Consider the following 15,370-nt stretch of genomic DNA (forward strand, 5'->3'; position numbering starts at 1 on the left):
ATAACTCCCAGACAGAAAGCACAGCGTTGTCACATAATATAACAGCCAGACAGAAAGCACAGCGTTGTCACACAATATAACTCCCAGACAGAAAGCACAGCGTTTTCACGCAATATAACTCCCAGACAGAAAGCACAGCGCTGTCACGCAATATAACAGCCAGACAGAAAGCACAGCGTTGTCACGCAATATAACAGCCAGACAGAAAGCACAGCGCTGTCAAGCAATATAACTCCCAGACAGAAAGCACAGCGTTGTCACATAATATAACTCCCAGACAGAAAGCACAGCGTTGTCACGCAATGTAACTCCCAGACAGAAAGCACAGCGTTGTCACGCAATATAACTCCCAGACAGAAAGCACAGCGTTGTCACGCAATATAACTCCCAGACAGAAAGCACAGCGTTGTCACGCAATATAACTCCCAGACAGAAAGCACAGCGCTGTCACGCAATATAACAGCCAGACAGAAAACACAGCGTTGTCACGCAATATAACTCCCAGACAGAAAGCACAGCGCTGTCACGCAATATAACTCCCAGACAGAAAGCACAGCGTTGTCACGCAATATAACTCCCAGACAGAAAGCACAGCGTTGTCACGCAATATAACAGCCAGACAGAAAGCACAGCGTTGTCACATAATATAACTCCCAGACAGAAAGCACAGCGTTGTCACATAATATAACAGCCAGACAGAAAGCACAGCGTTGTCACACAATATAACTCCCAGACAGAAAGCACAGCGTTTTCACGCAATATAACTCCCAGACAGAAAGCACAGCGCTGTCACGCAATATAACAGCCAGACAGAAAGCACAGCGTTGTCACGCAATATAACAGCCAGACAGAAAGCACAGCGCTGTCAAGCAATATAACTCCCAGACAGAAAGCACAGCGTTGTCACATAATATAACTCCCAGACAGAAAGCACAGCGTTGTCACGCAATGTAACTCCCAGACAGAAAGCACAGCGTTGTCACGCAATATAACTCCCAGACAGAAAGCACAGCGTTGTCACGCAATATAACTCCCAGACAGAAAGCACAGCGTTGTCACGCAATATAACTCCCAGACAGAAAGCACAGCGCTGTCACGCAATATAACAGCCAGACAGAAAACACAGCGTTGTCACGCAATATAACTCCCAGACAGAAAGCACAGCGCTGTCACGCAATATAACTCCCAGACAGAAAGCACAGCGTTGTCACGCAATATAACTCCCAGACAGAAAGCACAGCGTTGTCACGCAATATAACAGCCAGACAGAAAGCACAGCGTTGTCACATAATATAACTCCCAGACAGAAAGCACAGCGTTGTCACATAATATAACAGCCAGACAGAAAGCACAGCGTTGTCACACAATATAACTCCCAGACAGAAAGCACAGCGTTTTCACGCAATATAACTCCCAGACAGAAAGCACAGCGCTGTCACGCAATATAACAGCCAGACAGAAAGCACAGCGTTGTCACGCAATATAACAGCCAGACAGAAAGCACAGCGCTGTCAAGCAATATAACTCCCAGACAGAAAGCACAGCGTTGTCACATAATATAACTCCCAGACAGAAAGCACAGCGTTGTCACGCAATGTAACTCCCAGACAGAAAGCACAGCGTTGTCACGCAATATAACTCCCAGACAGAAAGCACAGCGTTGTCACGCAATATAACTCCCAGACAGAAAGCACAGCGTTGTCACGCAATATAACTCCCAGACAGAAAGCACAGCGCTGTCACGCAATATAACAGCCAGACAGAAAACACAGCGTTGTCACGCAATATAACTCCCAGACAGAAAGCACAGCGTTGTCACATAATATAACTCCCAGACAGAAAGCATAGCGTTGTCACACAATATAACTCCCAGACAGAAAGCACAGCGTTGTCACGCAATATAACTCCCAGACAGAGCGCACAGAGTTATCAGGCAATATAACTCCCAGACAGAAAGCACAGCGCTGTCACGCAATATAACTCCCAGACAGAAAGCACAGCGCTGTCACATAATATAACTCCCAGACAGAAAGATAGCGCTGTCACATAATATAACTCCCAGACAGAAAGATAGCGTTGTCACATAATATAACTCCCAGACAGAAAGCACAGCGTTGTCACGCAATATAACTCCCAGACAGAAAACACAGCATTGTCTCGCAATATAACTCCCAGACAGAATGCACAGCGTTGTCACATAATATAACTCCCAGACAGAAAGATAGCGCTGTCACATAATATAACTCCCAGACAGAAAGATAGCGTTGTCACGCAATATAACTCCCAGACAGAAAGCTTTGAGTCAATTAGGGCAATTTTGCAAATTACAATATTATTTTTCAGCAGCAATCTCTTTTCTTTGTTGAATAATGAAATTGCCCAACTTAAATATGGCTGCAGATATATCATAGGAAATATTTATTACCACTTATTTATATAGCGCACACATATTCCGCAGTGCTTTACTGAGAATATTTGTCCATTCACATCAGTCCCTGCCCAGTGGAGCTTACACTCTATTCCCTACCACATGCTCACACACACACTAGGGTTAATTTTGTTGGGAGGCAATTAACCTACCAGTATATTTTTGGAGTGTGGGAGAAAACCGGAGCACCCGGGAGGAAACCCACGCAAGCACAGGGAGAATATACAAACTCCACACATAGTGGGAATCGAACCCACGACCTCAGTGCTGTGAGGGCGTAATGCTAACCATTACACCATCTGTGCTGCCCAATAATACATCTATAGTGAGGGACTGTGATGAAAATGGTGTCCTGACTCGGGCAGCAATACCTTGTTGTTGAACAGTTTTACTTTGTTATTGTGCTTTGCTGGTGGCCACCAGTACAAGTTATCTATTGCCCTCTATTTTATAGTGAACACTAAAGGGATTCCTTGATTTGGAACAGCACAAAATGCTCTTCCATTGTGCATTAATTCTATTCATCACTTAGGTCAGAAGATGGATGCTGGCGTCTTGAGTTAAAAGACGCCCAACTTCTGGCTTCTGCAATGCGCTGTTGTGTCAGAGGATGCAGCATCAATGCGTGACAACCGGACATCTGCGTAACTCTCTGGTTACTCAAGATGTCCGGTTAAAAATTACGCAGCCCAGGCCAGTGAAGCTGCATCCAACACACGTCATTTCTGTCACTTGACATTTAACTATGGAACAAGGTAACAAAAATAAAATAAATTGTGATTACCAGTGTTATCGGATAGTTTTGAAAAAAAACAAAAACAAACTATTTATTACAACGTATTGTTGAACGTCTCCGTCTGTGTCAGACACACAGGGGAACATAGTGATATCAGGACAGCAGTCACTAAAGCCCATTAGATCAAATTAATAAAAATGAATGTCTGATTTCCAGTAGAAAACCTGAGCATGACCCCCAAAACGGTCAGTGGCTGCGTTCCAATATTCACTTCTCAAGTGGCCACTAGAGAGTACTGAATGAGGGCAGAAAACAGCAATATCTTCCCAGAATCTGGTTCAACTACAGTGCACAACAGAGCCGAAATAGCAAGCCCAATCGTTATTTAATCCTTCACCAGGTCATTAGAACATCCAGAATTCTCTTTATTTAATCCTAAAACTTCACCAGGTCACTGGAACAACCAGAATTCTGTTACTCAGTGAACCACTGAAGATAACCGAACATAGGCCCTCATTCAGAGCCGTTCGCTATTTGTGGTCGCTCGTTTAAAAACAAGGGGTGGCTATTCAAATGATCCGTACGCACATTGCAGTCTGTTCACACCTCTAAGTCTGAACGAGCGAGCAAAACATACGCTCGTTTATTTGTTAAAAACGCCCCCTGGCCGCTCGCATCCTACGTCATGTCCGCTATTTATTAGATTAATCGAGTACATCGACCAGCGTATGAACTGCTCGCTATTCTTGTGGTTGGTGTTTGCTACCACAAATTTGCGAGCAGTTCTGGCTATAAAATAACCCAGTGACGTGGTCACTGACGCTGCTGTTTTAAATATGCACACCCATAAAACGCCCGTTTTGACCTTTAAGCACGCCTGCGTTCGGATCTCCACTCCCCATTTTCAAGCACCTTCCCCTGTTACCACCCACATACGCCTCATTCTGTCACTCAAAATAGCAGGCACTCGCTATATTGCGTACCAACGATTTTCGGCCGCACTGACTGGTTCGCGCATGCGTACTAAAAACCGTACGCATGCGCAGATGTGCAAACATCGCTCGGAACGAGCGTACTGCCGCTAACGAGCGGCTCTGAATGAGGGCCATAATACGTAAGCAGGGATCTGCAAATGATTCCGATGCAGATAAGCGCTGTAGTATTGTGGGGATAGTGTGTAAGAGTTGTTCGGCTATCTGTAGTAGACATGAAAGGAAGTAACGATTAGTGTGTCAGGGGATAGTGACTGCAGGAAACACAGGGTTAAAGGTGGAATTTCAAGACAAGGGAGGTCCAAGGGGCATGGAAGGGGAGGCGACTTGGAAGGACAAAAGGCTGATGCACGGATCCAGCATCCTCTTTTACAAGAAATCTTTCCCTCCCTCCCTCCCCTACTAACACAATAAGTCTGTGATTTTGGCAGTTGGTGGTATGGGAAACGCAATTGCAAACTAAATCATAATAAAGTTACAATGATAATCATGTGGTGCGAGGATGATATGTCCTCCGGGGGGCCGTGTAGTGATTTTGAAAGTGATTTGGCTCATCTGCCTAGCAACGGGCACCTACGTCGATGTGTGACACCTATGCCGGTGTATGCAGCAGTGCTGCGGTGATTGTCACGGCCCCCATTGATATTGAAGATCGTGAAGGCTCCTCCCAAAACGAAGCGGTGCATGAGTCTAGATACGGACTTTACACTGCGTAGCGAGGGAGGAGTTTTGGCTGACTTCACGATCAGTGGGATTGGAAGAACCCAATCCGTGGGTAGGATTACCCACTTGGTTGACCAAATTTTGAGTAGTACAGTTTGCAATTGCTTATCCTAGGCCACCAACTTTATGGAAGTGATAAATAAAATTTGGACCTTCTTCCTGCCAGCTATGGTGTGTAGTGTCTTTATTTTATTGGGTTTTAAGAGGTAATGATGAAGGAATCTATAGGTGGCTAATAAATTATGCAAACACACGGAAGCCATCATACTTAAGCGGCTTACTACACAATACAACAAATTGACATGAATTATAAAAGCAGAATATTCAAAGCAAAAAATGTTTTTATTTTTTTTTTCTTAAAATGGCTGATTAATAAGTTTGGGATCCTTCATATTTACATGATTTGCACATTTGCTGTGTATATGCTGAACACAATGTATGTTTCTCATTCACTTCCTCTGATTTCCATACACAGAGCATAAAAACATTAATAAAACTTTCACTGACAGAGAAAAGTAGTCACCAGGCTGTCTTCCGAAACATGCAACATATACATACACAGGTTTAACAATAGCGCAATGAACTAATAAGCCCCTGCAGTGCACAGTGACAAGAGGCTGGAGTCCATTCTTGGCACTGACTGGGGGAACTGTGTGGCCAGTTATCCACTTTTGGACAACTACCACTGTAGGAAGCCTTCCAAAGCCAATTATCACCTGAGATCCTCCATGTTATTTGCACTGAGCTCGCAGTTCAGTCAAGCAGAAAACAGATGGGAGCGGTTATGTAGTTAGACAGATAGTCTATGGTGCACTCGCAGGTGTCAGATTTTTGGTATTCAATTGGGGGGGGGGATATTCTTTATTTTTTTTTGAGCAGCTTCAGATCAAATCTGATTTTTCCTAAAATCATTATTTTTAGGAAAAAATGTAGGGACTTGCTTCTGAACATAGGGACTCACTTCAGCACTGTCATCCTGAAGATGCTGAAGTTGTGTCTTCCAGTCTGGCGTCGTGTTTGGTAGTGTCGTGTGTGTGTGAGGCCCCTGTCAGTGTATGACCCCCCCCCCTTGTCTGTGTGTGAGGCCATGCCATGTCTGTGTGTGAGGCCATGTGAGATCCCTGTCATGTGTAAGTGTGTGTGAGGCCCCCTGTCAGTGTATGACCCCTATTTGTCTGTGTGTGAGGCCCTATCGTGTGTGTGTGTGACCCCTCCTTGTCTTTGTGTGAGGCCCTGTCATGTGTGTGTGTGTGAGATCCCTGTCATGTGTAATGTAAATGTGTGTGAGGCCCCATGTCAGTGTATGACCCCCTCCTTGTCTGTGTGTGAGGCCCTATCATATGTGTGTGTGAGGCCCTGTCATGTGTGTGTGTGTGAGATCCCTGTCATGTGTAAGTGTGTGTGAGGCCCCCTGTCAGTGTATGATCCCTCCTTGTCAGTGTGTGAGGCCCCGTCAGTGGTGTATGTCAGGTTCTGTCAGTGTGTCGTTCTCCCCCTCCTCCTCCTCAGGAGTGTGGAGTATGCGGCAGCCGGTGACAGCAGACCAGGAGTGGCCGGTACACTTCCGTAAGTGCCGGGGTATTCCGTGATCGCATCTCAAAACACTTTGCAACCAAATTTTTTTTAATGAAATACCATGGGTATCGGGAGCGTGCATACCCACACTAATTCAAAGCTGGCCGCGAGCTCCGCATGATTGTTTGTGGCCTAACTCCTGCTCATATGTTATGCGGCTGCTTCATACAATACAATCGGAGCTATTCTCTACTTATAATTATCTTGCATCTCAATTGAGGTGTAAGCGATAATGAGCTATGCTGACGATACTGTAATCGCCATTATGTGCGCATAAACAATGTGGGAGGCAACAACGAAACTTTGCGGCTAGTTGAGTCGCCCCATTTGAATATATAATCAAAACTACTGAGCGACAAAAAGGGTAAATCCTGTTCGATCCCCAGCCCCATTTCATGCCCATGTACAGATGTGTCCTCATGCACCTTTGCTCTATGCGCGCCAAATAACCCCTCTTAGTGCACCAGGGTCCTTCTGCCGCTTACTTATTTATTTATTGATTAACAGTTTCTTATATAGCGCAACAAATTCCGTCGCGCATTACAATTTGAATTAACATTATACTGGGCTGTAAAAGACATACATACATACAAGACATACATAAGGGTAAGAGGGCCCGGCTCGCAAGCTTACAATCTATAGGGAAATAGGTGTTGATACACAAGGATAGGTGCTACATATTGCAAATTGGTCCAACCCGATTGCAGATGTTCTTGGTGGGCTGTATAATCCAATCACACTGGAAAGTTGGCCTAGGGTTAGGAGGATGTTAAATTAAAGAAAGAGAAGATGTGATAGGTGTTTACTATAAGAAGAGAGTTAGATAGGAAGCTAAAAAAGGTTAGGTGGGCGGTCCTGGGATCTGATAAGCTTGTCTGAAGAGGTGAGTTTTCAGAGAACGCTTGAATGTTTGGAAACTAGTGGAAAGTCTTATTGTGCGTTGGAGTGTTCTTTTTCTCATAATTTGCTTCTTATTTGCACTGCAAAAATGTCAAGAAGCGACAAAACTACATTACTAACGTACACCGACCACTGGGGCTTACTTGTAGTACTGTGCGCAACTAAGTCGCAAATTTGTGTAAAAAAAACCAAAAGGTTTCCGATATTATTGTCCGCAGCTATTCCTCCGCCACATTCTGTTATGCTGTACCTGGGGCTTTGTACATAGGTTCTACCAATTCCTTTATGACAAAAGCGTAACCTACAGTCTATGGCGCACTGTCTGTGTTTGCATGTGGCTACAAAGCACCGCGTTGCGCTGTAACGCCTCAGTTGCGTCAACCATATTTTGTTCCTCACCCACCTAGCGTATAGACAAGCGAGAAAACAAAATATGTCCAATAATGACTCCTCTGGAAAATACTTTCTACATAGACCAAGGGCTGCTGGCCAATATTAGCATTATCTCCCTTGCATCAATACCATCCAGGATTCTGACATAACTCATAACCGTAGATATTTATAAAGCTTTTAGTAGTGAAGTTTCCTCTTTAAATCAGTACGGATTACTTTGTAATGGAGTACTCGGCTACAGTAATCAGTGAGGTTACAGGCAAAGAAAATGATGTATATGTTACAATGTCAGCAGCAGATATCATTTACACATGACGACCTCAGTTTCACCTTCCAGGAAGCTCGGAGGAATGTATGTATGTATGTATGTATATTGTACATATGTTCTGGAAGCTATAAAACAAGCGTCACTACAGATATACGTGATGAAATGCAAAACATTACAAGTACTGTAGTGAAAAACAGAAGTGTAAGCTGCCCTCGTACACTGGACAGCACACATCTTACTGCCACAGAGGGAGATTTCAGCAACCTGATCCACATTACAAGCGCTTAATAATCAGGGTACACTCTAGCCAACTGGTGCCGCGGGATCTCTCGCTCACAGATCCGAATTCAATAAGTGTCAGTGATGTCATCCACAATTCAATATAGGTGCCACTGATTAGCTGGAATGGAACCTGAAAATTGTGTTTAAACCTCCAGCTGTAGTGAGACTGCGTTCTGAGCACAGGTTTAGCTGTGGAGACACGGTGTCAGTGTTTGCGCAGTTGAGCGTTTTTTTTTTTGCTACTGCGCATGCACGAATAGCTAGAGAAACCCCTACTGTGCACGCGTACCACTGAGTATACGCAGAGACTGCTGTTGTGAGTGGAGTTGCAAGTAATAGAGCTGGCGGCGGACAGCCATGGACGTTCCTGGGAGGGGTCCTGAAGTAAACACAGAAAAAAGGCCATCTTGTGGACGTCTCAAGGGAGTCAGTGTACGTAGTTGCGTTCTCAAAAGCAGAGCCGCAGCTAAAGAGATCATGATTAGAGAAAGTTCAGGCGGAGACACGGCACCAGCCATAGTGCGCCTCTGGTGTCGATGGTCATCGCGATGGTGGAGTTCCACTGTCCAGGATCATAGAAAGTGGGTGTCTCACGGCTTGCAATCTCCTACGCTCGCAATTACACAAGGGGAAGGCTGAGACTAGCATTTGCATATTATCGCAGTAGCGAATCCGAGACACGTCGCAGCCATGGCGGCATTAGCATCCGCATCTGAATCAGGTCCTCAATCTCATATTAAGGAACAATCTTGTCAATTGACATATTGGGAAACCTGGGATCACCCATCTCTGAACATAGGAGAAACAACCACCAAATACTATAAAATACAGATAGTACAGGTGCTTGTAAAGTAGTCTGTGGAGCCCATAGAGACACCTGTAATGTGTCTCTATGAGGGTTCCAGTTGTTTTGGGCTGATGGTAGGGTTCGGATGTGGTGCAGACCCCATGAGGCCATGGACCCCCGTTGCCGACAAAGCACAGTGCAGGCTGGTGGTGGTGGCTCCATAATGGAGTGGGGCGAGTTCACATGGCATGGGTTGGGTCAGCTGGTTTGCCTGAATAAGTCCTTAACCGCTATGTTGCATTGCTTGACCACCATTTTCAGCCGTTCATGTACTATATGTATCCCCACTACGATGGACTATTCCAGCAGGATAATGCACCGTGTCATCGGTCCCAAGTTGTCCAGAATTGGTTCGAGGAGCATTCTGGAAAGTTCCAACAAATGATGTGGCCACCATGTTCACCCAACATGAACCCAATCGAACATTTATGGGACATGGACAAGATCCTGCACCTACAAATATCACGGAGCTGTGGGAAGCTATCCAGACAGCATGGGTCAACATCTCTCCAGAGGTCTTCAGTCCACTTGTGGAATCAATGCGACGTCGAGTTGCTGCACTTTGCCGGGCTAGAGGGGGTTCTACACGATAATATGTATCTATCCCATGACTTTTGGCACTTAAAATAGATGTCTCCCTGATGTATAGGTGCTGGATACTCATATCTTTGGTGTATTTGCACCCTTTTTCCTTTATATATTACAACAACGGATCCCACTTAAACTGGAAGATGAAGGCACTTTAAAGTAAGAGAGGTATTTTTAGTAACATTATGTAATGAAATGGGCTTACACTATTTAAAACAAAATATTGTAAGTAACAAAACTAACGGGCTACACCATGAAACTGTTAAACACACACACATCTTCACCTGAATTAGTGAATGTTAGAGAATGTTCCCTCTGAACCGCCAGTAAAAGTAACCGATCATGAACTATAATTATTATTTTGTGGAAAGGGTACAATTTTGAAAAATCAATAAGAGTAAAGATACATACCAGAGGTCACGTAGAGTTCCTGCTGACTATCAGTCAAGGTGCAAGCAAACAATTAGCCTATAATACGATCTTTTTTTTTAATCAAAGTAATAATTGGCTGTAAAGGGATTAGGAGAGGGGCACAGAGGCAAAATGATCTCTCTCTCTAACAAAGTGTGTACACAGGTGTGATTAGCAAGACTGGTGGAGGCAGGCACCCTGCGGGCTACTGCAGAATTCCATCAAGCATCTTTCGCCACTATCCGTTCACTCTTGATTTCGAGGGAAAGCTGAACATCTGCTAGCTTACACCAAATCCTATTTAATGGCCAGATAAGGATTGCGTTTTCTTTGTAAACCCCAGTTTGAAATATCCATATTGTCTGGGTGAAAAGTTCACCTTCCCAAAGAAATCCACCGCTGACTTAAAGAAATGTATGAGAACACGAGCTCTCGGGTCGAAAAGCCGTAGAAAATGCGGAGGTATTATGTGTCAGTCCCATCATTCTGAACGTTTGTCTGGAAAATAAATTCACTATAGGTTTATGTATGAAGTTCAAGAAGATGCATCGCGTTTATAAAACATCTGCTTAGGACTAATGATCTTCTAGTCATCAATACGTATAAAGAAGAAAAATATCTTTAATTACATTTACAATATATATATATTGAGAGGAGGGGGAGACAGAAAAACAACTGCGGACATTCCATATACCCGTGAGTTCACAAATATAAATTAAATTTTTTTATGCTATGCTAGGTATAGACGAACAATTTCATTCACAATCCGACCAACGTTATGATTTTCTCAGTGATGGAACGGTCATGAGAACATCGGACTTGTAGCGTACACACCTAGTGATTTATCATTCTGATCATAACGATTATCTGCCCTAAAACTCGTCTCTACATTTTTAAATGAACACAAATGTCGGGCAGGTAATTGGAACTGCTAAGGCACTACAAAATGTGCACAGTATTGGCTCATCGTTTTCAACAAATGTCATTCAGCAGATCAGATCCAAATCGACTTTATTTGGAACGATAATCAGCCAAGGGCGCTGTGGACACACACTGAGATTATCGGCCCAAGCAGCTGAAATTTATGGGTTGGGTATGAAATGCCGATGGCCGGGAAGCCGTCTGACAAAATCCCGACGCCTAAACCTAATCCCCCCTTCCCCGCACCCTAAACCTAACCCTCCCGGGGTGATGCCTATACCTAACCACCCCCCAGCAACTTAAACCCAACACTTCCGGGATGGTGCCTAACCCTAAGTCCCCCCGGGGGTTCCTAAACCTAACTCTCCCCCCTCACGGCTAAGCTCGAGAGGCAGTCTGTCTAGATTTTGGCGTCGGGATTTAGACGGGCGTCAGGATTTCGACATCTGTCTTTAGTCCCACGTCGGTATTTAGACGCTGAGATTTAGACAGACGGCCTCCCGACAGTCTGCATTTTGACTGTATCCCGAAGTTCAGCTGATCGGCCATTTTATAGCTTATTGTGTACCTAACTTTAGCTGGTATGGGACGCTGACGATTTCAAAGCCGATGGTCAGAATACCGACAGCGGCATTCCAACGAATCGTGACAGATTTTTGTAAGTATTCTAACCCCAATCCTAACCCAAACCCACCCTTCCCACAATCTAACCCTAACCGTCCCCTCCTGCGACCTAACCCTAACCGTCCCCTCCTGCAGCCTAACCCTAACCATTCCCTCCTGCAGCCTAACCCTAACCATCCCCTCCTGCAGCCTAACCCTAACCATCCCCTCCTGCAGCCTAACCCTAACCATCCCCTCCTGCAGCCTAACCCTAAACATCCCCTCCTGCAGCCTAACCCTAAACATCTCCTCCTGCAGCCTCACCATAACCATCCCCTCTGCAGCCTCGTCATAACTATCCCCTCTGCAGCCTCACCATAACCATCCCCTCCTGCAGCCTCACCATAACCATCCCCTCCTGCAGCCTCACTATAACCATCCCCTCCTGCAGCCAACCATAACCATCCCCTCTGCAGCCTCACCATAACCATCCCCTCTGCAGCCTCACCATAACCATTCCCTCCTGCAGCCTCACCATAACCATCCCCTCTGCAACCTCACCATAACCATCCCCTCTGCAGCCTAACCATAACCGTCCCCTCCTGCAGCCTCACCATAACCATCCTCTCCTGCAGCCTCACCATAACCATCCTCTCCTGCAGCCTCACCATAACCATCCCCTCCTGCAGCCTCACCATAACCATCCCCTCCTGCAGCCTCACCATAACCATCCCCTCTGCAGCCTCACCATAACCATCCCCTCTGCAGCCTCACCATAACCATCCCCTCTGCAGCCTCACCATAACCATCCCCTCCTGCAGCCTCACCATAACCATCTCCTCTGCAGCCTCACCATAACCATCTCCTCTGCAGCCTCACCATAACCATCCCCTCCTGCAGCCTAACCGTAACCATCCCCCCTCCTGCAGCCTCACCATAACCATCCCCTCTGCAGCCTCACCATAACCATCCCCTCTGCAGCCTCACCATAACCATCCCCCCTGCAGCCTCACCATAACCATCCCCTCTGCAGCCTCACCATAACCATCCCCTCCTGCAGCCTCACCATAACCATCCCCTCTGCAGCCTCACCATAACTATTCCCTCCTGCAGTCTAACCCTAACCGTCCCCTCCCGCAACCTAACTCTAAGCCAAGACCTTATAAAAGTATAAACATTAATAGAAGGATTTTTAGTATTACATTTCACTTGTAAGTGATTGGGGACATTGTGGAGTAATATAGGTCCCCAGTGCTATTACTGGGGCCGATTCAGAGATAGCATCATCATTATCAGCATGCACTTGTACCATCCGTACACCTAGTGCAGGAGATCAGTCTGACATCAGACAGAGCTCTGCATAGGCAAATCAGCATAGCCTGGAATTTAACCTAAACACATCTCTCACTCAACTTAAGGTGGGTACACACTGCAAAGATATATCTGCAGATCAAGTTATCTGCATATACAGTCAGGTGCATAAATATTGGGACATTGACAGAATTTTCATATTTTGGCCTCTATTCACCACCACAATGGCTTTGAAATGAAACAAACAAGATGTGCTTTAACTGCAGACTTTCAGATTTAATTTGAGGGTAATTACATCTAAATCAGGTGAACGGTGTAGGAATTACAACGGTTTCTATATGTGCCTCTCACTTTTTAAGGGGCCAAAAGTAATGGGACAAACTAAACAATCCTAAATCTGACTTTCAGTTTTTAATACTTTGTTGCAAATCATTTGCAGGCAATTACAGCCTGAAAGTCTGGAACTCATAAACATCACCAGACGCTGGGTTTCATCCCTGGTGATGCTCTGCCAGGCCTCTACTGCAAATGTCTTCAGTTTCTGCTTGTTCTTGGGGCATTTTCCCTTCAGTTTTGTCTTCATCAAGTGAAATGCATACTCAATCGGATTCAGGTCAGGGGATTGACTTGGCCATTGCATAACATTCCACTTTTTAGCCTTAAAAAACTCTTTGGTTGCTTTTGCAGTATGCTTCAGGTCATTGTCCATCTGCACTGTGAAGCACCGTCCAATGAGTTCTGAAGCATTTGACTGAATATGAGCATATAATATTGTACGAAACACTTCAGAATTCATTCTGCTGCTTTTGTCAGCAGTCACATCATCAATAAATACAAGGGAACCAGTTCCATTGGCAGTCATACATGCCCACGTCATGACACTACCACCACCATGCTTCACTGATGAGGTGGTATGTTTTGGATCATGAGCAGTTCCTTTCCTTCTCCATACTCTTCTCTTCCCATCACTCTGGTACAAGTTGATCTTTGTCTCATCTGTCCATAGGATGTTGTTCCAGAACTGTAATGGCTTTTTTAGATGTTGTTTGGCAAACTCTAATTTGGTCTTCCTGTTTTTGTGGCTCACCAATGGTTTACATCTTGTGGTGAACCCTCTATATTCACTCTTGTGAAGTCTTCTCTTGATTGTTGACTGACACATATACACCTACCTCCTGGAGAGTGTTCTTGATTTGGCCAACTGTTGTGAAGGTGTTTTTCTTCACCAGGGAAATAATTCTTCTGTCATCCACCACAGTTGTTTTCCGTGGTCTTCCGGGTCTTTTGATGTTGCTGAGCTCTCCGATGCATTCTTTCTTTTTAAGAATGTTCCAAACAGTTGATTTGGCCACATCTAATGTTTTTGCTACCTCTCTGATGGGTTTGTTTTGATTTTTCAGCCTAATGATGGCTTGCTTCACTGATAGTGACTGCTCTTTGGATATCATATTAAGAGTCGACAGCAACTGATTCCAAATGCAAATGTCAAACCTAGAATCAACTCCAGACCTTTTGCCTGCTTAATTGATAATGAAATAACAAGGGAATAGCCAACACCTGTCCATGAAATAGTTGATAGTCCCATTACTTTTGGCCCCTTAAAAAGTGGGAGGCACATATAGAAACCGTTGTAATTCCTACACCGTTCACCTGATTTGGATGTAATTACCCTCAAAATAAATCTTAAAGTCTGCAGTTAAAGCACATCTTGTTTGTTTCATTTCAAAGCCATTGTGGTGGTGAATAGAGGCCAAAATATGAAAATTCTGTCAATGTCCCAATATTTCTGCACCTCACTGTATACATCTGTAGGTGATGGTTGTTCATATACACTGAACAAAATCAGTCAAAATCAGTCTGGCCGCAGGTTGCGGCGCGACCCCCTCCCCGCGGCTGCCGCTGCATATGTACGGGTGATCGGCTGATTGCCTGTACACACTTGCCGATGGACAGATATATCTGTCGCGATATGCCTGTGAACGATGTAGTTCACAGACATATCGCTGGTACACACTGGCCGACGGGCACCCAATATATTGGCCAATCAATATCGGCCAATATATCTGTCAGTGTGTACCCAGCTACATGCACACCCAATCTTACCATAGTTAAGGTGGGTACACACTATAGCTATATATCTGCAGATCCAGTGACCTGCCCCTTTCAAGAGAAAAAAGAAAAAACGAATTTGCATCGCCGAGGGGGGCGCTGTGTGCCCCTCAGCCCGGCGCACAGCCAATGGGGAGCACGATCAGCGTGATCGTTTTCCCCCCTTTGGCATAGGAGACTGCTCCAGCTGCTCGGACAGTCTGGGCTGCTGTGACCTAAGAGAGAGGGGAAGCAATGCCGGACCCGGGTTATTAGTACCCCCCCCTCTTGGTGCCCCTGTGTA

The 15,370-nt window shown here is 45.1% G+C and overlaps 1 protein-coding gene across 1 annotated transcript in view; it reads right to left on the reverse strand.

Annotated features, from left to right (window-relative positions):
- Positions 1-15,370, reverse strand: part of VPS13D (vacuolar protein sorting 13 homolog D) — a 265,234-nt gene that overhangs the window by 62,085 nt on the left and 187,779 nt on the right. The window lies entirely within an intron of this gene.

This window comes from Taudactylus pleione, unplaced genomic scaffold (genome assembly GCF_031769625.1).
Source record: "Taudactylus pleione unplaced genomic scaffold, aTauple2 ptg000671l, whole genome shotgun sequence".
Classification (NCBI taxonomy): domain Eukaryota; kingdom Metazoa; phylum Chordata; class Amphibia; order Anura; family Myobatrachidae; genus Taudactylus; species Taudactylus pleione.